Source organism: Pleurodeles waltl, chromosome 1_1 (assembly GCF_031143425.1).
Source record: "Pleurodeles waltl isolate 20211129_DDA chromosome 1_1, aPleWal1.hap1.20221129, whole genome shotgun sequence".
Classification (NCBI taxonomy): Eukaryota; Metazoa; Chordata; class Amphibia; order Caudata; family Salamandridae; genus Pleurodeles; species Pleurodeles waltl.
In genome coordinates, this window is record NC_090436.1 from 499,480,331 (window position 1) to 499,507,370 (window position 27,040).

A 27,040-nucleotide genomic window follows, 5' to 3' on the forward strand; every position below is an offset into this window, starting at 1 on the left:
GAAGCTTGAAGCATGAACCATCCACCCATAAGGTACCATCACACTTTACAAGAGGAGTATCTTTAAGATCTACTCTCCCTTTCGTTTCTTCTTCTGTCCTAAGAAAACAATCATGTTGTTCAACATCATCTGTCTCTACTGAAATCAGCAATAACGTGGCTGGATTCAACGTATTGCAACTCTTTATGTGCACATGACTCGCTATCAGTGTCAACTCGTAACCTGACAATCGAGCACTAGTTAAATGCTGTGTCTTGGTCCTGTTTAACAACGTGTCCACTGCATGTGGAACCATCACAATCAACATATTATTCATCACTAACCCAGCAGACTGTCGAATAGAAACAGCTGCTGACGCTGTGGCTCTCAAGCAACTTGGCAATGCTTTAGCTACCGGATCCAAAGTTGACGAAAAATATGCGCATGGGCGCTGCTTGTCTCCAAAAGACTGTGTCAGCACTGACAATGCACAACCCTCTTTCTCATGGACATACAGTGTAAAGGGCTTACCGTAGTCGGGTGTACCCAACACAGGAGCCGAACACAATGCATTACGCAATTCGGAAAAACTTTTCTGACAATCTTCAGACCACGGAACGGGGTTCGGTGTATCTTTATAGGTCAATGCTACCAAAGGTTTGGCCAGCAAAGAAAAATTCGGTATCCATTGTCTGCAGCATGATGTAATGCCCAAGAAAGCATGTACTTCTCTCTGTGTCTTTGGCACACTCAATTTTGCAATTGCCTGAATTCTTTCTGAGGTCAGTTTCCTTCCCTCCTTCGAGAAGAGATGACCTAAGTAGGTCACTTCTTGTTGACAATATTGCAGTTTTGAAAGGGACACTTTTTGATGTAAATCAGATAAATGACGTAACAATGACAAGGTGGCTTCTTTACAAATCTCTTCAGTATCTGTAGCGACTAGCAAATCATCGACGTACTGAATAAGGGTAGCGCCGTAAGGTAAAACAATTGCATCAAGCTGTGTTTTTAAAGCCTGACTATATATTGATGGACTTTCACAGTAGCCTTGTGGAGCGCGTTTGAAGCGGAAACTTCTGCCTCCTAAACTGAAGCCAAAAATATCCCTGCTCTCCTTTGCAATCGGGATGCTGAAGAAAGCATTCTTTAAGTCAATCACCGAGAACCAGGTGGCGGAAGCTGGAATCATAGTCAATAGGGCAGTGATATTAGGAACAACTGGAAACTGTGGCACAACTATTTTATTTACCTCTCTAAGATCAATCACGAGCCTGTAAACAGGTGGCTTAGAGGGGTCAGTACGTTTCAAAACAGGCAGAACAGGACTATTACAAACGTTGCCTCTTGTCTCTTCAATTACATCTTTTTCAATAAAATCATAAATGATCGCTAGCAACGCCTTTTCACCTTCACTAGAGATCTTGTATTGTTGAATGCGTGGTAATTTAACATTGGCTTTCAATGTCACAACATAAGGCGGTATTTCCAACAGACCCACGTCATTAGGACCAGTAGCCCAAATGGTATCAGGAAGAAACGACAATTCGGTCGGAAGTTTATCCTTCGACAAATACATTGGAGAGATCAATTTCCTACCCAGTGTAAGTTGTACTCCCGAAGGAGAACAATATAATGTTGCATACAATCTTTTCAACAAATCCAATCCTAACAAGTTTTCACCACAACCTGTCGTCAGAATAAGGGGTGCTTCCAATTCACAAGGTCCAACAGAAAGGGACATAGGACTAGAAATCGGGTTCCTAACCGGGGCGCCTGAAAAACCTACTGAAACATTCATCTCGCCAGACAAAGGTGCGCCAGGGAGTTTTGAGAGCATAATAGAACTCTTTGTAGCACCAGTATCCAACAAAAAAGGCTCCGACACACCTGATGTAATCACCTTAACATAGGGTCCATTCTGATCCACTGGAACTAAAAAAACTCCCTCTCTTCGTCTATGGCTGTCCTAGCAATTATTACCTTCCAGATTCTCATCTTCTGCATAGTAGTCGTCAGCATAGTACTGAGCCGTCCTACCAGACGCGTTATGTTGCTGGTCAAAACTATTCATTGAGTTTTGAGACGGAAAGGAACGCGTGTTCTGGGGAAAACTTCCACGTCCTCTACCTCTAGGGGCTTGTTGAACACCTCGACCTCTTGCGGCAGAAGCACCATTCGTACGCTGCAACAAAATAGGACAACTATACTTGAAATGACTCTCTTCTTTACAATATGAACACTGATTGGGACCTACAGGAACACGTGGTTGAGAAAACTCAAACCTTTGCGAGTTTCTCTGGAACTGTTGAGGTTGCTGATAGTTACTCTGATCACCACGTGGCGGATACGCCTGATGTAAAAGAACCTTCGTCTTTAATTCTTTAGTTTTCTTGTCTGCTCTATCCTTCTCATCTTTATCCCTATTTTCGTAGTACTGTGCAGTAGCCAATATTTGTGCTGAAGAGGAAACGGCCCAAGAACTCTCTGAATCCTTCAATTTCTTACACAGCTCGGCAAGCAAATTGTGCACAAACTTGTCGACGAACAACCGTTGACCACCTTCTGTACTCATATCTTGACCACTGTGGTCGATAAACGTTTCCTCAAACCTGGTGAAGAAATCAGGCACTGTTTCATCTTTCTTCTGCTTACACGCAGACAATTTATCCCAATTCACACGCATCGCAGGCATTAAAGTCTTCATGTAAGTAATGATCCTAGCAGGCAGTTCTGCTACCAAAGGCTCAGGCTTGGCACCACCAACTTGTCTATCATTTGCAGCACTAATATTAGCCCATGAGTCACCTAACTCTTGTGCATGATCTGTATGGCGAATCAATCCCCACAAAGGCTGTGGAACAACATTCCCAAATAACATGTCTATGTCGGCTAAATTCATAATGCATGAGTCTGCAGTCTGTGATAATTCCTTATAATACCCTGCAGGGTTTTTACGGGGATCAGGCAAAGTCTACGTAAGGGCTAAAACTTCAGCTTGCTTCCACGGAACATGTACCCAAACACGCTGAAAATGAGCTGGGACAGCATCAATTTGATTAGCAACATCAGCCGCAACGGCGTCCTTCCATACCGGAGGGACTTCTCTCATTGGGTACTGTCGCACCTTTTTTTTAACAGAGGAGTCATGTTGGAACAATGACTGAGAAGGATCCTTATTCCTAAAGGACAACAACGTCGCAACTGCTTTCTCAACATCGGGACCCACAATCGTGCCTTTTTCAAACTCAAACCGTACACGGCACAAATCAGGCGGATTTGTTTCCAAATCCTTATCCTCCAATTCCTCACAAAGGAATGCACACATTTTCTCAAAAACGTATCTTTGTTTCGGTGCTTCCCATTGACGGAAGACATCCATAACAGACTCTACATCGTATCTTAAAGGGTAAACAATCCATTTACGCGCCATACGGTCAAACATTTCTCTCTCTTGAGAATTAGGCAGTTGACTACGCGACTGCTTACGCTCCGAATCTGGGGTCACACCAGATGACCCAAAGAGAGGAAATATAAGGCTGGCAACAGTATCTGTCATTCTCTGTCGGACAGAAGGAGAAGTTGATGAAAGAACAGGAGGAAAAACAGAGGGAGGCAAGGCAGACGCAGAAGCAGAGGCAGTATCAGGAAGAACACCAGAAGAGGCAGTCGATGTAGTACATAAAGTCGTAGGAGGTACAGATGGAGCAGGTAGCGAAGTCGGCGGCCCTTGAAGGGGCTGTGCCATAGTAGTAGGAGCCAACTGAAGAGGAGCTGGCGGCTGTGGAAGAACCTGAGGCACAATAACCGGAGGTTGCACAGCTAAAGGTTGCGGAGGTGCTATAGCATTCTGCGCATAAGGGGGTGGCAAACTCAACAAGTGTGACATTAAAGGATCTTTCTCAAGTTCTTTTGCTGCATCTTGCTGAAGAAGCGGAAAAACTGGATAACATTTATCGGTCACCAATTTACGTTGCCTGTGCAACTGCTCATTCATCTGTTCTTCTTCATCATCTTTAAACTGCATGGCAGCTTGCATTATCGAGATACCCTCTTCCCTCTTATTTCTCTTTGCTAATTTAATTTCCTTCTGTTTGGCTTCCTTTCGCCATAGGCGGAAAGAGTCAAACATCGCCGGCCGGGCTTTCTTCTTAAAAAGTTTAACCTCCAGATTATCCAGAATCTCTGTGTCAAAACTACCATATTGGGGCCATTTTAAAACACCATCTTTCCTGGTATATCGGATCCATACTTCATTATATGTGAGGGGGCCTATGCCATGTTTCACATATAATTCATAGGTTGGAGTTCCAATCGGAGGAACCGGACACGAGTCCTCCAATCGGGAATCCCTATTATAACCAAGACAAAACAAATTTCCATGTCTGCTAAGACCAGGCATCTTCGCTCTCTAGTCTAGCTTCAAACTTCAAAGGATTATCGAATACGATAGTCTCGTGAATACACGAATCCCTCGGCTTTGGTACTTAAAGATTAGACTCAAAAATAGCGCTTAGAAACAAAAATGCTTCGATGAGATGTTAACACGGCGTCGTGACAGAGTCGTTCCCAACAAGCCGACACCAGCGGCGCCGGACACGGAGTCGTGTAGACCCCCAAGTACAGTACCTTTGGTGAAGAGTGAAAACAAGCCGATGCGCGAAGTCGGGGATCGCGGCGTCTGTGCGAAATGTTGAATCCACGCGCTTCAAGCGGCGTTGGTCACGACGGGGTGCGGCAATTTCCACAGAGCCGCGGACTTCAGCGGAGCTGCAGCGGCGTCAGGCCTGCGAAGAGCGTCGCATTCCAGCGAAGGTCACGGCGTCAGGTGCAGGCGGCGTTACCGGATTCAGCAGCGGCGTCGGTCCGGAGACGTCTGAAGTCGATTTTCTTGGATTTCCACCAGCTTTCCTTTCAAGGGCCCAGCGACTGGATAGGGCACCACTTGTCAGAGCAGGAGTCTCTCCAGAGCCTCCAGGTGCTGGCAGAGAGAAGTCTTTGCTGTCCCTGAGACTTCAAACAACAGAAGGCAAGTTCTAAATCAAGCCCTTGGAGATTTCTTCACAAGATGGAAGGCACACAAAGTCCAGTCTTTGCCCTCTTACTCTGGCAGAAGCAGCACTGCAGGAAAGCTCCACAAAGCACAGTCACAGGCAGGGCAGCACTTCTTCCTCAGCCATCAGCTCTTCTCCAGGCAGAGGTTCCTCTTGGTTCCAGAAGTGTTTCTAAAGTCTGTAGATTTGGGTGCCCTTCTTATACCTATTTTAGTCTTTGAAGTCACCTTTCTTCAAAGGGGACTCACACCTACTTGTGAAATCCTACCTTGCCCAGGCAAGGCCTCAGACAAACACCGGGGGGTTGGAGTCTGCATTGTCAGAGGCAGGCACAGTCCTTTCAGATGAGAGTGACCACTCCACCCCTCCCTCCTAGCAGAGATGGCTAATCAGGAAACGCAGGTTACACCCCAGCTCCCTTTGTGTCACTGTCTAGTGTGAGGTGAAAAACAAACCAACTGTCTAGCTGACCCAGACAGGGAATCCACAAACAAGGCAGAGTCACAGAATGGTTTAACCTCTTCGTTGCGGGCGTCGGCCACTGGCCGACGCCTACACACCCTCCCTGGTGCGGGTCACGACCAGTGGCCGACACCAGGAAGGGTATCAATAAATCCTCGGGTGCGTCGCACCCGAGGATTTATTATTTTTTTTAAACCCCCCCCGGGAGACACGGAAGCTTCCGTGTCTCCCCCCGCCCCCCCACCCGCCCCTTTGTGACGTCAGCGCGCCTCGCGGGACGCTGACGTTGCAAAGGTGTTTTCCCCATCAAAGCAGGAAGCAGCCTTGCGGCAGCTTCCTGCTTTGATGGGGAAAACGGCCTTTCCCACGTTCGGGAAGGCCTCGTAAGAAAGGGGAGTGTCTCCCCTTTCTTACGAGGCCTTCCTGAAAGTGTTTCCTGGCCCCCGGTCGCAGCTGTGCTGCGATCGGGGGCCAGGAAACACTTTCAGGTTTCCTGGCCCCCCGATCGCAGCACAGCTGCGATCGGGGGGCCAGAAACAGTTTGAGAAGGCCTCGTAAGAAAGGGGAGAGTCTCCCCTTTCTTACGAGGCCTTCTCAAAGTGTTTCCTGGCCCCCGATCGCAGCACAGCTGCGATCGGGGGCCAGGAAACACCACTAGACGCCAGGGATTTCACTTTGGGGGGGCGGCCCCCTCGGAAAACGGGCCGCCCCCCCCCGGGGGCATAATTAATTTTAAAAAAAAAAGGTAGGTGCCCCCTGGGGGGGGGGGGGGGGGCGCGATCGCGCCCCCCCCCAGGGGATTGTTTTAAAAAAAAAATATATATAAAAAAAAAAAAAAAAATGACAGGGTGTCGCCCGTGGGCAGGGTGACCTCCTGTGGGGGCAATTTTTTTTTTAGATGTTGTAGGGTTTCCCTGGGGGCCATTTTGGCCCCCAAGGAAACCATACAACAACTAAAAAAAATAGATCTATATATAGATCTATATTTATATATCTATGTAGATAGATATATCTATGTACATGGATATATCTATAGATATATCTATGTACATAGATATATATATATATATAGAAGTAGATCTATATATACCAAAGAGATTTATAAAGTGTGCTACTCACCTGTGAGGGTCTCAAGGCGCTTGGGGGGGGCGGGGGGAGGGAAAGGGGCTGGGAGGTTCACTGTTCGAAAAGCCAGGTTTTGAGGCCCTTCCTGAAAAGAAGTAGGTTTTGGGTCTTGCGAAGGTGGGTTGTGAGGGCGTTCCAGGTTTTGGGTGCAAGGTAGGAGAAGGATCTGCCCCCGGTGGTGGTGTGTTTGATGCGGGGGACAGAGGCGAGAGAGAGGTCAGCTGAGCGGACGTTTCGTGTGGGGGTGTGGAAGGTGACTCTCGTTGAGGTAGGCAGGGCCTGTGTTGTGGAGTGATTTGTGTGCGAGGATGAGGATCTTGAAGGTGATCCTTTTGTCAATGGGGAGCCAGTGGAGGGATTTGAGGTGTGGAGAGATGTGTTCGTGTCGGCGGAGGTCGAGGATGAGTCGTGCTGCTGAGTTCTAGATGCGTGTAGTTTGCGCTTGAGTTTTAGAGTGGTGCCGGCGTAGAGGGCGTTTCCGTAATCAAGCCTGCTGCTGATGTGTGCGTGAGTGACAGTTTTTCTGGTCTCTGTGGGGATCCATTTGAATGTTTTTCAGTATACGGAGTGTGTTGAAGCATGAGGAGGTGAGAGCGTTGATTTGTTGGGTCATCGAGAGGGAGGAGTCTAGGATGATGCTGAGGTTGCGTGCGTGGTTGGCGGGGGTGGGTGCAGGGCCTAGCGTGGTGGGCCACCATGAGGGGTCCCAGGTGTTTTTGTGTGGGCCAAAGAGGATTATTTCGGTTTTGCTTGAGTTGAGTTTCAGGTGATTGGCTGTCATATATATATCACTTTTGTCAATATGTGTGTGGTTTCCCTGGGGGGAAAAGGGTCCGACTTGTCTAGTGGCAGTTTTAGTGCCATAAAAAAGCACAGAAGGTTTATATGCCTACTGCAAAGAGCAAATCTGTATTTTATGTAAATAGCTGAGTACATTAGCAAAGTCTATGGAGAGATGAAGGGCACTTTTGCTGGGTGGTAATGAGGGAATCCGAGGAGGAGGGAGTGGGAGCACCAATAATGATTGTTGGACTGGGCGCAGGAGGTGCTAAAGACTGTGACGTATGGTATGTGACAAGGTGTTTTTTGAGTGTCTTGAAAGTACGTGCTGATTGAGGGAAGAAGCGCAGGTAAGGTGGCCTCTACTGTTGCACGTATCTCACACACCATCGATTTTGTGACTGTCTACGTAGGCTAGTGTTTTAGAGCAACAGTTTAGCCAATAGCAGAGATGGCATCTTGATGGATGACTGCTGCCTGCACTCGGGTTATAGAGGACCGCTCTGACATAGGATCAGAGACTGAGACATCAGATACTGAGACAGCATCTGAGGGATAGGACAATGGCGCAGACTCTGGGAGTGATTTTTCAGTCAGAGGAGTCCCATTCGATAACTCCTCTTCCAGTACATTATGAGGGAGGTGATGAGGACAGTCCTGCTGTCCCTTCGCAAGCTGTTTGTGCAACTGGGTAATAGTGGGTTAGGCCAACCCAGAGAGCAGGTGAATGCGGCGGCAAGCAGAGAGAGAGTGCTCTCTTGGGAGCTCCCCAATTTAGTTCAGCCCCAAATTCCACCACCCAAATCATATTGTGGAGACATCAAAATTATCCATGGCAAAACAAACTGGTTTTGTAAGGCAGGCACCTGTGTTTTTGGTCCTGGATTCGGCGGCCATATAGAGAAACACACTGAACCCAAACATTTCTGGAAACTACACATTCGGGGGAGTCCACAGAGGTGTGACTTGTGTGGCTTCCCCAAAGTTTTCTTACCCAGAATACCCTGCAAAGCTGAAATGGTGAAAAAAAACTCAATTTTTCTCGCATTTCTGTCACACAAACTACAGGAATATGCTGGGATCCACAATATTCCTACCACCCAGTGACTCCTCACCTGTCCTGATAAAAACACTACCCCACTTGAGTGCCTACACCTAGTGTCTGTGTCAGGAATGGATCACCCCAGGGTCAACAGCTGCCTCACGTAAGGACCAACATTGACCGTTGTGTGATCTATTCCTGTCACAGGCACCAGGCCTAACCACACAAGTGAGGTATCATTTTTATCGGGAGGCTTGGGGGAACGCTGGGTGGAAGGAAATTTGTGGCTCCTCTCAGATTCCAGAACTTTCTGTCACCGAAATGTGAGGAAAACTTGTTTTTTTAGCCACTTTTTGAGGTTTGCAAAGGATTCTGGGTAACAGAACCTGATCCGAGCCCCGCAAGTCACCCCTCCTTGGATTCCCCTAGGTCTCTAGTTTTCAGAAATGCACAGGTTTGGTAGGTTTCCCTAGGTGCCGGCTGAGCTAGAGGCCAAAATCTACAGGTAGGCACTTTGCAAAAAACAGCTCTGTTTTCTGTGATGTGTCCACGTTGTGTTTTGGGGCATTTCCTGTCGCTGGCGCTAGGCCTACCCACACAAGTGAGGTATCATTTTTATCGGGAGACTTGGTGGGACGCTGGGTGGAAGGAAATTTGAGGCTCCTCTCCGATTCCAGAACTTTCTGTCACCGAAATGTGAGGAAAACTTGTTTTTTTAGCCACTTTTTGAGGTTTGCAAAGGATTCTGGGTAACAGAACCTGGTCAGAGCCCCGCGAGTCACCCCATCTTGGATTCCCCTAGGTCTCTAGTTTTCAAAAATGTACAGGTGTGGTAGGTTTCCCTAGGTGCCGGCTGAGCTAGAGGCCAAAATCTACAGGTAGGCACTTTGCAAAAAACAGCTCTGTTTTCTGTGATGTGTCCACGTTGTGTTTTGGGGCATTTCCTGTCGCGGGCGCTAGGCCTACCCACACAAGTGAGGTATCATTTTTATCGGGAGACTTGGGGGGACGCTGGGTGGAAGGAAATTTGAGGCTCCTCTCAGATTCCAGAACTTTCTGTCACCGAAATGTGAGGAAAACTTGTTTTTTTAGCCACTTTTTGAGGTTTGCAAAGGATTCTGGGTAACAGAACCTGGTCAGAGCCCCGCGAGTCACCCCATCTTGGATTCCCCTAGGTCTCTAGTTTTCAAAAATGTACAGGTTTGGTAGGTTTCCCTAGGTGCCGGCTGAGCTAGAGGCCAAAATCTACAGGTAGGCACTTTGCAAAAAACAGCTCTGTTTTCTGTGATGTGTCCACGTTGTGTTTTGGGGCATTTCCTGTCGCGGGCGCTAGGCCTACCCACACAAGTGAGGTATCATTTTTATCGGGAGACTTGGGGGGACGCTGGGTGGAAGGAAATTTGAGGCTCCTCTCAGATTCCAGAACTTTCTGTCACCGAAATGTGAGGAAAACTTGTTTTTTTAGCCACTTTTTGAGGTTTGCAAAGGATTCTGGGTAACAGAACCTTAGTCAGAGCCCCGCGAGTCACCCCATCTTGGATTCCCCTCGGTCTCTAGTTTTCAAAAATGTACAGGTTTGGTAGGTTTCCCTAGGTGCCGGCTGAGCTAGAGGCCAAAATCTACAGGTAGGCACTTTGCAAAAAACAGCTCTGTTTTCTGTGATGTGTCCACGTTGTGTTTTGGGGCATTTCCTGTCGCGGGCGCTAGGCCTACCCACACAAGTGAGGTATCATTTTTATCGGGAGACTTGGGGGGACGCTGGGTGGAAGGAAATTTGAGGCTCCTCTCAGATTCCAGAACTTTCTGTCACCGAAATGTGAGGAAAACTTGTTTTTTTAGCCACTTTTTGAGGTTTGCAAAGGATTCTGGGTAACAGAACCTGGTCAGAGCCCCGCGAGTCACCCCATCTTGGATTCCCCTAGGTCTCTAGTTTTCAAAAATGTACAGGTTTGGTAGGTTTCCCTATGTGCCGGCTGAGCTAGAGGCCATAATCTACAGGTAGGCACTTTGCAAAAAAACAGCTCTGTATTTTGTGAAAAAATGGGATGTGTCCACGTTGTGTTTTGGGGCATTTCCTGTCGCGGGCGCTAGGTCTACCCACACAAGTGAGGTATAATTTTTATCGGGAGACTTGGGGGAACATAGAATAGCAAAACAAGTGTTATTGCCCCTTATCTTTCTCTACATTTTTTCCTTCCAAATATAAGAGAGTGTGTAAAAAAGACGTCTATTTGAGAAATGCCCTGCAATTCACATGCTAGTATGGGCACCTCGGAATTCAAAGATGTGCAAATAACCACTGCTCCTCAAAACCTTATCTCGATCCCATTTTGGAAATGCAAAGGTTTTCTTGATACCTCTTTTTCACTCCTCATATTTCAGCAAATGAATTGCTGTATACCCAGTATAGAATGAAAACCAACTGCAGGGTGCACCTCATTTATTGGCTCTGGGTACCTAGGGTTCTTGATGAAACTATAAGCCCTTTATATCCCCGCAACCAGAAGAGTCCAGCAGACAAAACGGTATATTGCTTTCAGAAATCTGACATCGCAGGAAAAAGTTACAGAGTAAACCATAAAGAAAAATGGCTGTTGTTTTCAGCTCAATTTCAATATTTTTTTATTTCAGCTGTTATTTTCTGTAGGAAAACCTTGTAGGATCTACACAAATGACCCCTTGCTGAATTCAGAATTTTGTCTAGATTTCAGAAATGTTTAGCTTTCCGGGATCCAGCATTGGTTTCACACCCATTCCTGTCACTAACTGGAAGGAGGTTGAAAGCACCAAAAATAGTAAAAATGGGCTATGTCCAGTAAAATGCCAAATTTGTGTTGGAAAATGTGGTTTTCTGATTCAAGTCTGCCCGTTCCTGAAAGGTGGGAAGATAGTGATTTCAGCACCAGAAACCCTTTGTTGATGGCATTTTCAGGGAAAAAACCACAAGCCTTCTTCGGCGGCCCTTTTTTCCCATTTTTTTGGAAAAAACTAAATTTTCACTGTATTTTGGCTATTTTCTTGGTCTCCTCCAGGGTAAACCACAAACTCTGGGTACCATTAGAATCCCTAGGATGTTGGAAAAAAAGGACGCAAATTTGGCGTGGTTAGCTTATGTGGACAAAAAGTTATGAAGCCCTAAGCGCGAACTACCCCAAATAGCCAAAAAAGGGCTCAGCACTGGGGGGGAAAAGGCCCAGCAGCTAAGGGGTTAAGCAAGAGAATGCTCACTTTCTAAAAGTGGCATTTTCAAACGCACAATCTTAAAATCAACTTTACCAAAAGATGTATTTTTAAATTGTGAGTTCAGGGACCCCAAACTCCACATGTCTATCTACTCTCTAGGGGAATCTACACTTTAATCATATTTAAAGGTAGCCCCCATATTATCCTATGAGAGAGACAGGCCTTGCAACAGTGAAAAACGAAATTGGCAGTATTTCACTGTCAGGACATATAAACCACATTACTATGGGGGTCATTCTGACCCCGGCAGGCGGCGGTTGCCGCCCGCCTGGCGTGAACCGCCATTTGGCCGCACTGCGGTCAAAAGACCGCTGGTGCCATTTCAACTTTCCCGGTGGGCTCTACCCAAGGTAGCGCCCGCCGGCCCAGCGGGAAAGAGGCCTGCAACACTGAAGCCGGCTCCGAATGGAACCGGCGGTGTTGCAGGCGTGCGACGGGTGCAGTTGCACCAGTCGCGCTTTTCACTGTCTGCTAGACAGACAGTGAAAAGCATGCTGGGGGCCTGTTAGGGGACCCCTGCACTGCCCATGCCAGTGGGATGGGCAGTGCAGGGGCCCCAGGACACCCGTTCCCGTCAGCCTCTTCCTGGCGGTGAAAACTGCCAGAAACAGGCTGGCGGGAAGGGGGTCAGAATCCTGCAGCGCTGCCCTGGTGGATTCGCCCAGCCGGGGGTAAACCGGCGGGAAACCGCCGGCCCCGGTTTTCTGACCGCAGCTTTACCGCCGCGGTCAGAATGGGCTAGGAAGCACCGCCAGCCTGTTGGCGGTGCTTCCGTCATCCGCGGCCCTGGCGGTCTTTGACCGCCAGGGTCGGAATGACCCCCTATATGTCTTACCTTATCCATACACTGCACCCTGCCCTTGGGGCTACCTAGGGCCTACCTTAGGGGTACCTTACATGTAAGAAAAGGGAAGGTTTAGGCCTGGCAAGTGGGTACACATGCCAAGTCGAATTTATGTTGTAAAAATACACACACAGACACTGCAGTGGCAGGTCTGAGACATGATTACAGGGTTACTTGTGTGGGTGGCACAATCAGTGCTGCAGGCCCACTAGTAACATTTGATTTACAGGCCCTGGGCACCTCTAGTGCACTTTACTAGGGACTTAACAGTAAAACAAATATGCCAATCATGGAGAACCAATTACGTACACACTTTAAACAGGAGCACTTGCACTTTAGCACTGGTCAGCATTGGTAAAGTGCCCAGAGTAACAAAAACAGTAAAATCAGAGTCCAGCACATATCAACAACCCGGGGAACAGAGGCAAAAAGTTAAGGGAGACCACGCCAAGGATAAAAAGTCTAACAGATACTGTAAACATAAATACCCCTTGTTCTAACCTGGGCATTTTTTGATCTAGCAAATATGTTTTTGGATTTGTCAAAGTTTAATTTTGGATAGCTTAGATATGTTTATCATTTCACAATAGCCAGGCATCCTGCCATGTAATCAAGTGTCCCCTTAACAGTACCTGTGGAATACATAAAAACTGTTAAGACAGTCATCTTCATGATGGCCTCATAGGCTATGATTCATGATTATAACTGAGCATCCAACAACACATGGATAAACAGAAGACACCTCACTGTTGATTAGAGAACCCAGTAATGGCTTTGTGTTGAAATGCATGTTAACCAGACGAGTTCCATCAAGTTAGAAAGATTCTGCCCATCTTAAGGCTGTCTCGACAGTCCTTGAAATACTTTACAAATAGTCTAGGCTCATCCAGTAATTTACAGCATTTAAAGACTTTTCAAGTCCAATTTACCTTCAATAAAGTGAGTAAATGATACTTTCCTAGAATGTCAGCATCTGGCTTTTGCTTCTCAAGTACTAAATTATCATATACAATTTAGAGATTAACAAGATGACCATACCTGTGATCAAATACTGGAAACTTATCCAGCAGTGGAGCCACTATCTTAAACATTTACAATGTATTGAGGGTGTGTTTCCTTTCTGTCAAATCATTTTTTTCAAATTTTAGTTGTCATTTCTAATCAATCATTTTTGAAACTCCACTAGTGACAAAGATTTATGGCTCACACGTCATTTCCGATGTTTTCATTCCAACCTTTTCCCATTGCTCATTAGCTACAAGGCATTCATGCCCCATATGTTTTTGATGTCCATACACACATTTATTCAACTAACATCTAGAACTGGTGAGGAAGAATCTCCTGAGTATTTGGTAAATGTATTAGTATTGCATTAAGGAACTACATAAAAAATCCAACATTACAAATTTCTCGAGAGAACAGTAATTGTTAAATAGTGACGCTGGCCGTGAATCTTCCAATTTCTGCACTGCATTTGCACCTGCAACATGCTTCTTAGGGGCATATTAAATAGCCCCTACTGCCATTCCAATGCCACATTAGCATCATTTTTTAATGTTAGTGTGGCTTTAGAAGGCCAAAAATGTTGCACCATATTTACAATGCATGCATTGTGCCACTTTGCACTACATTTGTCTGCGCCAGGCATATTGTATGCAAAGGGGGGCAAAAAAAATTGTGCAAGGAAATCTATAAGATTTCCTTGCACCATTTTTTGGCACTTTTAACACCTGCTCAGAGCAGGCTTTAAAAAGAGGCTTCCATTGCTTACAATGGGCCTCTGGGTGCTTTGCAGGATTAGTGTCAGATTTTTTTATACTAATCCTGCAAAGGGCCAGACTGGCGTCAAAAATTCAGATGCTACTCCCCTAACTCTGAGTTTGAAGAGTCGGTTCGGGGTAGTGGTCGGTGGGAGCTCCTGAGTGGATGGAGCCTATAAGGGCAGTTGTGTGAGAGTTGCTGAGTTGTTTGCAGGCATTGAGCAGGTGGTCAGTAGTGGTGGTTGGTTTGAGGTTGAGGGTGTTGGAGGGTCAGTTGGTGAAGTTCTTGGAGATGCTTTCTATTTTGTTGTGGAAGTGGTCAGCCAGGGCATTGCAAAGCTTCAGTGATGTGGGGTTTGGGTTTTTGGTTGATGCAGGGTGGGCAAATTCTCTGACAATGGTGAAGAGTTTGTCAGTTCAGTTGGAGCTAGTGTCAGTCAGGGCCTCTCTCTTTGCTGCTCTGACCTGTTGGTGGTAACTGTTGAGGGCAGATTTGAAAGTGGCTGTCGATTTCGTTCTTGCTGATGCTCCATCTTCTGTCAAGTTGTTTGCATCTGTGTTTGGTGGAGCTGAGTTCCAGGGTGTACCAAATGGCTTGCATGGCTGGTCAAGAGCTTTAGTTGGTTTAGTGGGGGGAACATAGTTGGTGGCATTGGTGATCCAGTTGTTAAAGTTCTGTAGTACATGGTGCAGGTTGGGGGGTAATTGGGCTGAGTGGCGGTGAGGGCAACAGCCCATTGTTGCTGAGAGACTTTAGGCCATAGGTACGAACACATTTTCCCATAAACACAGAATGGGTAAAACCCTTTGTTACATCTGGCCCCTTGTTCCAGCTGTGTTAGGGTGCGAGGTGGAGGTTGGGGATGGCTCAGTATCTCCAGAGATGGTGAAGTGTATGATAGAGTGATCCAAACAGGTGAGGTCTGAGGTGTAGGTGTACCTGATTCTGTTACTAGAAGAGAAAATGGGGTCCATCTATTGCAGGTCTATCAGTATGGGATCTATCTATTGCAGACTTGTGCACATTTGTAGGAGCAAGTTACATGTTTGTCTCAGCATTTTCTGCTAGTGGGTAAAACCACTAGTCTGGATGATCTAAATTTAGTTATTTGTGGGTCCGAGATCCTTTATGAGTGTTAACTGTTAATTTAGGCTGCTTAGGGGCACCCCTACCCATAGTGTCGCTGAGGAAATGGGATAGATTGCAAGAGTGGTAGAATAGTCAGCAGCAGGCATAAACCTGCTCCTCAAAGTTATGTGGAGGGGCAGCCCTAAATAATTTCAACCCTCTCAATCTATGAATATGCTAATCCTTGCACACAGTGTAATCATCCTTTGGTGCCTCTGGGTAATTTGTTCTATTAATCATGGCCAAGTGAATCATTCAGAAGACCATTAATACTCTTTCCTGCACTTCCCAGGCTGTGGGATTCCAGGTCACGATGCAAACAAGATCAGGCTGCAATGCAGCACAAACTGACATTTCCCAGGCCGTAGAGTGTGAGAGGTTTTTAAAGAGGCAACACACAAGCATGGAAGACTGTGGAGGCTGGCCCCATGACAATGATTCACATACAGAGCAGCAGCAGCACTAGTGACAGGCCTACATATGACTGAAGTAACTGACACACCATGCAGGTAGGAAAAGTCTTCTTATGGAGTTGAACTGCAAGAAATGTGTCTACACTCCTTGGGCCAAATTAGGTAACTTAGATAAGTATGTTTTGGATGTGATATAAACATTTTCAAGTTTCTGTTTAATTTATATGCAGTGTGCTTAGTAAGTTTTTCAGCTACTTTCCAGACTTATTTCACTTTTGTATAGTTCACTGCCAATACTTCAATCCAGCAATTAATATGATGACATCATACATTTTACAAATGGGGCCCTTTTCTCAAAAAGAACTTAAAAGTACAAACAAAGATTTGCACCCCCACCTAAAATAGATTTTTTTCTGTTCACAACCACTTCCAATATGTCTGGATAGCTGGACAGGGTGCGCATTTCTACTTATATTTCTCAGAATTTCATGTAATCCTTCCTCCAACATGGAATTCTACAAAGTGTTGAATACTGCACAAGGGAAATGGAACGTCCTGTACAAACACACAATTTTTTCTATTTTATGCAGGTAAAACGTGTTTCCCTAGAAGAAGAGCCTTTCCTCTACATCTCCAACAAATGTGGGAGTGATCATGTCCCCTTCACTTCCTGGAAGAGGAATTACTGCAGCCTCAGGCTGGAGTGACTTTATGATTGTTTTGAGGGTGAGAAAGTGTTTGATCAGAGCTTGACAATGTCCAAAATACACATTTGAGTGATGTTTCCAAACGTCATAAGGCTAACCAAACCTTGGAAAGCCCCTTCAACCCTTTGAGTGGGACTTACAACTAAGGGTTTCTCTACGCTCCTGTTAAACAAATAGATTGACTTTTTAATGAAAATATCTCCATCTTTAACTGTTGGACTTTTTTGCTTATGCAGGGTCATCCCCAATCTTTTTGCCTCCTGCCTCCTATTTTTCGGACCTGTTGCTGTTGGCTTTTGAACTCTGAGCTCTTTACCGCTGCTAACCAGTGCTAAAGTGGATATGCTCTCTGTGTAAATTGTATGGTTGAATGGTTTATCCATGATTGGCATATTTGATTTACTAGTAAGTCCGTAGAAAGGGGCACTAAAGGTGCCAGGGCCTGTGAATCAAATGCTACTCGTGGGCCTGCAGCACTGGTTGTGCCACCCATATAAGTATCTCTGTAATCATGTCTCAGACCTGCCACTGCAGTTTTAACTGTAAATTCGACTTGGCAAGTGTACCTACTTGCCAGGCCTAAACCTTCCCTTTTCTTACATGTAAGGCACCCCTAAGGTTGGCCCTAGGTGGCCCCAAGGGCAGGGTGCAGTGTATAGTTAAGGTAGGACATATAGTAATGTGTTTTATATGTCCTGACAGTGAAATATTGCTAAATTCATTTTTCACTGTTGCAAGGCCTGTCCCTCTCATAGGTTAACATGGGGGCTACCTTTAAATCTGATTAAAATGTAGATTCCCTTTGGGAGCGGATGGACTTTGTGGAGTTTGGGGTCTCCGAGCTCACAATTTAAAAATACATCTTTTAGTAAAGTTGATTTTAAGATTGCGTTTGAAAATGCCACTTTTAGAAAGTGGGCATTTTCTTGCTTATACCATTTCTGTGACTCTGCCTCTTTGTGGATTCCCTGTGTGGCTCAGTTTGACAGTTGGGCTGGTTGCACCTCACACTAGACAGTGACACAAAGGGAGCTGGGGTGTAGCCTGCATATCCTGATGAGCCATCTGTGCTTGGAGGGAGAGGAGGAGTGGTCACTTACACCTGAAAAGGCTGTGCCTGTCCTCACACAATGCAGCCTGACCCCCTGGTGAGTGTCTGGGGCCTGGCCTGGGCAAGGCAGGATTTCACATTCAAAAGAGACTTTACTTTGAAGTAGGCCTACTTTAAAGGAGAAATTAGGTATGAGAAGGGCACCCAAAACCACAGACTTTAGAAACCCTTTTTGAACATCAGGAACCTCTGCCTGGAGAAGAGCTGAACAGCTGAGAAAGAAGAGCTGCCCTGCATGTGACTGTGCTTTGTGGAGCTATCCTACAGTTTCTGCTTCTGCCAGAGTAAGAGGGCAAAGACTGGACTTTGTGTGCCTTCCATCTTGAGAAGAACTCTCCAAGGGTTTGATTTAGAGCTTGCCTCCTGTTGTTTGAAGTCTCAGAGACAGCAAAGACTTCTCTCTGCCAGCACCTGGAGTCTGTGGAGAGACTCCTACTTTGCCCTGTGGTGCCCATCCAGTTCCTGGGACCCTGAAAGGAGAGAAGAACCAACGCAGCCCAACTCGACAGAAAGGGGAAACGACGCACGGTCCCGCCCGTGAGTGGAATCAACGCCTCACAAGTTCTTTTTGACACGCACTCGCCTGTGCAGGATTATTTTTGACAAGCCCAAGGTACTTTTTCACGCTGACAGCGTTAGTGTGTGTTTAAAAATACTTAAAGACTCTTTTTGATTTTTAATTGATAACTTGACTTGTGTATTGTGGATTGTTTTCGTTTTGGTATTGTTTTGTTTAGATAAATATTTCCTATTTTTCTAAACTGGTGTTGTGTCATTTTGTAGTGTTTTCATTAAGTTACTTTGTGTGTTGGTACAAATACTTTATACCTAGCCCTCTGAAGTTAAGCCTACTGCTCTGCCAAGCTACCAAGGGGGTAAGCAGGGGTTAGCTGAGGGTGATTCTGTTTTACCCTGACTAGAGTGAGGATCCTTGCTTGAACAGGGGGTATCCTGACTGTCAACCAAAGACCCCATTTCTAACATCAACTTTATTCAATAATGCAAGAAATACTTTAAATGCTGTCAACCTGATAGTGAATGAAACTCCCAAATTAGCCTCTACTGGTTGCTGGTTTATGATGCAAACTTACGATGTTGAAAAATTCATAAGTCCATAAATAAGCATTTGAAACCTGTAAAACGTTTTCAGACAATATATATAAACATTTTCACACAAGAAAATTTAAAACAGCAGTGCAACTGCACTTGATATATTTCTTCTACACCCCCATCAGTTTGTGGTTTGTTCCCTCCTTCTCACCCTGCAAATATATTTAATCCACCTTCACTAGTTTTGACAGTTGTCCCCTTCTCCTTCCCACCCCACAACACTATTTAAACCTTCCCATTGGCAGGAGCAAATGCCCAACATTTCCTAGGTGGAGGGGTTCAGCCATGAGTTTGGAAATACCCATAAACCTGCAATTTTGTGGATGTTTACTAACTCACATGTCATTCCTGTTCTGCAACACCTCATTGTCTACTCATTGATTTACTCACATTAATTTTTTTGCATAATTAAAACCACTAAAAACTAACCTACTTTTGTAAATTTGAAGAGTACCTGGAATGCAAAAAATGCTTTTGGCATTTGTAAGCCAAATGTGCATATAGAGTTTGCAAATTGAGCCCACAATGCTTATGGATTATCTAGAGACACTTGTTGGTGATCAGTACTATGGCTTAATCAGACTAAAACTGACCTTCCATTATTTTCCATTAATACACTTATTTGGTTAGTGGTCTTCTTTGAATTCCCTTGAGTATAGTATATTCTTAAATTTGATATGGCGAGAAGAGTCTCCACTCACATTCTTCTTGTGTCAACATTTAAAATGTTACCAGATGCTAATATTTAAGCTGTCACCTTTGCATTTAACCAAACATGTTATCATTTTCCTACCATACAAGCATCCTGACTTGGTCTAATGAAGCTCATTCTTTTACTACACTTATTTCAAAGACGTAAGATGTACATCTCCTTTTTTATCTCTTTCACCATCCACCATCAATCCAACTCTTTCTCTTGCACCCCACCACCTTTCATTCAATCTTTTAAATGTACCACCCAAACATATAATATATAGGTACATTTCCTTCCTCTGTACCTTACACTTTTTGATCTGTTAGAAACAACAACAAACTAAAACAAAACTCTTATTCGATTATCATAATTAAAAAAGCATCTTTACTCAATTGACCTTCTACAAAACTCACTGAACAGGAAAGAGCTAGAACTGGTTGTACACAATTGTCTCTATTATTGTTACATTAGAGGTTCATTAAAATAAATTATTTGCAGTACTTCTGACATTTCTAACCCAACAAATCACAATATCCCAGTTACTGATAATCTCTTGAAAGAATGGAAACCACAAATAATATTATTAAAGGAACCATTTAAGAGTATTTACATAAAACTCCTCACCTTTCAAATATCCACCCACTTCTCAGGAATCACAGGTCACTTTCCCAGTTTCTAGACAGAATATTTTACTCACGAACACCAGACACTCTCTTTAATCTCTGCATTTTCAATCTCTTTGCCCAATTGGAAGAATATAATACCTCTAGCATCCCATTGAAATCCTCTTCTGTTACAAGTGGTAATGCTGATATTCCTCCACTTCATCACACTGTTGTACCAGCTTTGTCATTATAAGATAAAACACAGTCATAATAGACTAATTCACATTCCTCTTTCTCGATTTCTATATCTACAATGAAAACTGAAAACTATTTTCTGAAGTACCTAAGCACAAATGAAATTCAGTGAGACAACATAAAATATATATTTATGATACTATTATTTAATTTTGACCAATGTTGATTGTGAAGAGATATCAGGAGTATGTAAAAATGTTTAGAGATTACTTATATTGAGAATTCATGGTAAAAAAACCTTTCCCCACATTCCATTGTATGTGTGTTAAACCTAAATCCACCTTTTTCGAAACCCATCAACTTTTACATGATGTTTCAATGTCTGAATTCTTATTCTTATTCTTATTCTTATTCTTATTCTTATTCTTATTCTTATTCTTATTCTTATTCCTATTTCTATTCTTATTCTTATTCTTATTCTTATCATCATCATCTATAGTGTGCATTATGTACTTGTAAAGACATGTTGGTGCTACAGTGTCTCTTATTGCGTACGCCTTTAGTTCTGACACAACTAAGGAGCAAAATATATGGCAACAACCATGTTTTCATTTTTGTTACAAAAAGTCAACTGGACCTGTTGCTTCTGTAAATCTGAGGGAAGTGGGTTCCATATAAAGATTTGGCACACCAAAGGCCTCTCAACCCCAGATCTTGCATCTAAGTTACAAATTTCAGAAAAAAGGTAGCAAAAGGTATAAAATTATTTAAAGGAGAATGTTTACCTAGGTCCTGATTTAGAGTTCGGCAGATGAATTACTCTGTCACAGACATGACGGATATCCAGTTGCTTTATTACAAGGGAGAACCTGGCCTGGCAGTTCGGCTATACTATTCCCATGAGGAACAGGGTCAAGACTGATTTGCATATGGCTGGGTTCAAACTGGGGTGGCATGGTGAGCAAAATAATGGATGGATTAAACCCAGATCTGTGACTGGGGGTGAATGTTTGATTGGTTCCGCATTCCGTCCATCCAGTTACGCTATCCCACAGCGTTTGTTTTGCTTTGCTTTATTACAATTGCCATATGATATAATTCACTTGTAGCTTGTCAGATGGCATGCCCATCACACCAAACTCTAAATCAAACTTGTTAGTTCTTCCTCATAAAATGCTGGCCCATTGTTACAATAGATGTGGTGCATCCTGCTTAAGACTTAACACTTTAAAAAATATTATTTGCATGCTAAAAGTCAGTTAAATCAATATAGTAATGAATATTTTCAATACAAAGCTCAACAAAACAATTACAACCGTACCATGCCAAAAAGGTTAAATTGTAAAATATTTATTGATAACGGCAGGCTTTGATAGTTGTAGCCACCTGCTGTGTACAATAGAGAGCTCAGCATCAATAATCATGCCAAAAGTCCTTTCAGCCAGCATTTCCTGAATGCAGATACCAAGTGTCTTAGAATAAGAGAACTAACCAAGGAATTATGCTGGGTGTTAGTGTAAAAATGCCTCTTTTTGCATGATCACTCCCATTTCTAGTGGACTTTGTACACTAGGACCTTACTCTGAAATCCATGATAGGCACTTTTATCTTACCTACAAGCCCTAGTATATGGTACCTTGTGTGACCATGGTCTGTAAGTTATATGGCACTAGTGGAAAGCAGCTCTTATTGTGGCACCCCTAAATTGACCATGTAAAACACAACTTTAGGCCTGTCAGAGCAGCCTAGTATTTTTAAGATTAGAAAATGTTGGACTTTTTGGTTGGTGCATGTGGGGCTTCACTGCATCTAAGAATCACCCCTGAGGATAGACCAGGGTCTGGGGGTCATGCAAGGAGTATTTTCTTTACTTTGGGGGCAGTTATGAGGGCCCCTCCCCAGGCTCATTCTTGCCCCAGGAGTTCCCATCTCCCCAGGCGCTGATGCACAGAGTGAGAAGATGAGGAGAGGCCTAGGATCTCAGTGCTGCAGGCCCACTAGTAGCATTTAATCTACAGGCCCTGTCCACATGTAGTGCACTTTACTAGGGATTTATAATTAAATTTGATAAGCCAATAGGGTATGGGCCAATGCAACCATGTTTTCGGGGAAAGAGCATATGCACTTTAGCACTGGTTAGCAGAGGTAAAGTGTGCAGAGTCCTAAAACCAGCAAAAACATTGTCAAAAATTGGAGGGAGGCAGGCAAAAGTTGAGTGTGACCACCCTAAGGCTATCAGGTCTAACAGTGACCCTTCAGTAAAGCATATATACTTATGGTTTTTAAGGTGATGTCCCCTTATATTGTAATGTCTTTTCTGGTCCATATGGTGGGGGTAATATGATTGTGGGTTTCATGACACTTTCGGGGTCAGGCTTGATTTGAAGCTGTCATCTAAGGTATTTTCAATCTGCCGTATGTATACACTTGTAAATTAGTACATGGTATTTAGTAGTGTGCCTGTGATAAATGTACTTTTCCTTTTTCCAAAGAAAAAGCACTGACTGGACAATCATTTATAGAATGTTAATTAATATTGCCTGCGAGCAAATGATGATTACTGGCCCACACCACCAACCTCAGTATTCTTCGGACAGCTCTGCTTCACTACTGTGAGAGAGTCAAGTACTACAATGGGGTTCTTGGTTGCCACTAAGGGGTAATTGTGGACCTATTACTTGTGTAGACCTCACATCCTGCACAATAACCCAGTTTCCTAAAATGTTCTTACAGTGCAAAATGTCCTAAAGCATTTTTTCTCTAAATCAATGCTGGCTGTGCCATAGAAAAGACTGGGGTACTTTATTACACTTAATAAAATGAACTGCAGATTGTCACTAATTAGAAAAATACTCCAAATACTCATTTACATAGTTTAAAAACAAATCCATCTTAATGCTACAGTCGAAATTTGTTTAACTCTGTCAGACATATTGGGGGTTATTCTAACTTTGGAGGAGTGTTAATCCGTCCCAAAAGTGACGGTAAAGTGACAGATATACCACCAGCCGTATTACGAGTTCCATAGGATATAATGGACTCGTAATACGGCTGGTGGTACATCCGTCACTTTTCCGTCACTTTTGGGACAGATTAACACATCCTCCAAAGTTAGAATAACCCCCATTGTCTTTAAAAAGTTACTAGTGTTCTTTCAGAGTTAATCCCCAGCTGTCACCTGTCAAACTGCTGCCCCCCCTGCAAGCAGGTGTGAATTATAGGTTTAAGACATTAAACATATTGACACAAACAAATTTGGGGGCAGATTTATGAAAAGAGGTGCTGCACTTAGTGCAACACCACTTTTCTTGCACATCTTAGAGCCCCCCTAATGCCACCATGTGTGCGCCATAATTAAAAATACGGTACACCATGTCTGTAGTCAGGGGTACTAGTGTCATTATTTTTTATGCTGGTCTTGCGCTTAGCAGGATTAGCATCAAAAAGTTTGATGCTAATCCTGCAAAGCACCCAGCGGCCTATTGAAATCAATGGGAGCCTCCCTTTAACGCCTGCTCTTAGCAGGAATTATAAATGCTGTTAAAAATGACGCAAAGAAATCTCTTTGATTTCTTTGTGCCATTTCCCCCCCCCCCCCATTAGTGCTGGAACATCCCCCTTGCAAACATTATGTCTGGGGCAGGCATAATGTAACGCAAGAGGTTACAAAGTGGTGCAATGCAAGCATTGCACCACTTTGTAAATATGACACACCATTTTTGGCCTTCTAACGCCACATTAGCATCTGAAAAATTACACTACTGTGCCGTTGGAATGGCACTAGGCCCTCCTAAATCTAGGCCTTGGTATTTTGTTCTCGACCTATCTTCCTACCACTACTTCCTCTTAGGATGTAACAAAGGAGTGAAGACATAAATAATTGTGCTCACATAGTTGGGAAAAATTTGAAATTTGGGTGTAACTGTAGAAAACAGACTCCCAATCTCACACAACGATATGATGCATAGCAGAAAATCTATTGTCCAGCCTCCATGTCCACCATTTCCAACTCCAAGATATTCTTGGGTGTGACATCCTCCAGTAGGATATGCAGGATAGGCAAATTGCACCTTGTCACATACACCATTTGGTGCTGAAGATATTAGCAATTGAGTAAGTCCTGGGTCAGAGCCATGAAGGGTTTAGGAAACCAGTGAACTATTATACACAATGAAGAAGACAGCCAGGCCACCTCAGACATGTTGTGCCATGAGCAGAGCATTCAATGTGTTGCCCTAATCTACCTTCTTTACCATCGGAAACAGTTTTCAGCTGTTTCAAAGGTATATCTCATTTTTATTGTAATCCAAGAAGCTATAGATTTTTCACTCCTTTGTAATTATGCACTGTCAGGCTTTGCAACCTCATATGGCGTTTATGAAAACTATCTGACTTCTCACTATAATATACGACGATGCTGAAATGGTCAATGATCTTTCTTTCCTGATGAAATAGAATGAAAGTCTATGTCAATGCACAATAGATCCTGAGGATTTGGATAAAGAATTACAATTTCCAAAACAAAGATAGTTTGCGAATGCTAAAGGTTGTGGAGTTGTAATTCCTCAGAGCTCCCGCAACAAATGTTACGTTTTAACATTGGAACATATAAAATGTGTCACATTTAAATTACAAAAACTATCAACGAAAATATTTGACGTTATTTTAAAAAAAAAACTATTTATCCACCTGCTTCCTTTGCAATTACTAAACCATGGTTGAAATGAATAGCAGTCACTCAAAGGGTCAAAAATATTGTATCATAACACCGTCTCGTATCCACCTCCCTTCGCCACTTAAGAGAAGACACAATGATATGATTCTAACAATCGCAGATATGTAGCCTACTGAAGATGTGGCCGGCCATATTCCATAAATAGGCCCTTACTGTAGGAGGGCTGGAGTTTTCCGACCCTTGAATGAATCCCTGTTTTCGCAAGGGTCGGAATTCTGAGTTCTGCGTAGTTTGATTCGATTATTCCTATGGTTCTGCTCGATGTACCTAAAGACAACAAGGGTCGACGTAGTACTGGTTTGCACTGATCCTTTTTATGTGTCCACTGGCACACAGCAAACAAAAATTGTAAGCTCTACCTTCTCAAGCCATCTCCATCTGATATGGTTCCCCGAAGCCCTACCCTTGACAAAACAAAGTTTAACCTGTACTGGAACCCGAGCCCCTGAGAGATATATATTCCATTAATCTTGCATCATTTACCATTAAAGTGTAGTTTAAAATATTCTCTCGTAATGGCATCTCTCTTATCACTGAATTCCAATCTAACACTTGACAACAAAAGCAGTCACGAAAGATTCTGTCTCATCTCGTACAAAATCTGCTAAAGAATATTTTGCACATCTAACCTCCATTTGCTAAACATCCTGTTAAATCTTGGTGTTACTGAACTACACTTATGGGTTTAAAGAAACAAAATCGGCGTGTGATGAATCTGACGTACAGATGCTAAACACATGGCTAAGCATGCTGCGAGGCAGTTTTAGCTACGAGTGGGTATCAAATTATTATACTTTGTAATTAGAACATGAAGCCTGCAGATCAGGCTTTAGTTTTATCGAGATGAGGTAAACAAGCTAACTAGTTTCTGGTATTTCGACAATTCATCTTGCTTCTCTCATGACTGTGTCTCAGGTTGCTGCTCAACTAGAGTTTGGGAGTTACTACGTAGACCATATATCTCCCTATTAACCTTCGATGGCTATCAGCTCAAGCTACATCCATCTACAAAATAGCCTGTATGGTTCTACACATTAGATCTCCATGTTGTCTGACCCGTAAATTGAAAAGGCCATGGGCTTGCCTGCACTTCATTCTCTGTTCCAAAACAAGAACTCTTTCCAATCTGAATTCCGTACATGTTTATCTTACATTATCCGCACGCATAACTTTGAATACTGGAAATACTGCACAGTATGTGGGAATCTTACCTACTACATTTCAAATTTTAAACGAATGGATGCACCTTTTCAACCAGAACGTAATACTGTTATTCTCATTGATTTTAATTTCTTTATCATCCGTAAACTGCTCTCACGCCTTGTCTCTGCCTGATGCAAACCATACTAATAACGTTATTAACAATAAATATTTATAGAGCATCACCTCAATGCCTCTCTTTCAGTCAATGAACTATGATACCTTGCTCCAATGTTTAAAAGATGACTCGCACCCTCTATTATATGCCTCACTATAAGTTGATGATATAATTATTTAATTTTTCATATTTTTTTTTAATGCTACTGTTCTCATCAGTGTTTTTCAACAGTTGAACACGGATGATTGCATTCTAAAATAGATAGGCAATGTCACTCAGGAATAGAGCTGGGGTCTATAGCAAGTCCATTTGGCATCACCGATTTTTGATCCGTGTTGCTGATTTCAACTTTTATTGTTCTTTGTAAAAAATGAACAACTTTAGCTTCCCTAAAATCTGACATTATAAATGTCTACCAAGCATTACATTTTTGATTTGATATTGACTTGCTTTCAATTTGATAATTAAGAGTTGCTCCACAATTAACTAATGAATAAGAAACGGGCGTACAATAATTGCCTAACAGTAGATCCAACACGTGGGCAGGGGGATAAGCTTCCTCATTATTTCCCCTTATGAAGAAATAAGTTGAAGTCCTGTTAAATTATATCAAATATTTCCAATTGTGTACTTGATTTCTCTTTTATCATATAATGTGTTACAAGTGAGCAGTTTTATTTTATTTTATTTTTCAAAGGGTTAACAGTGTCAGAGTGCTTTAAAATAACGTAAAT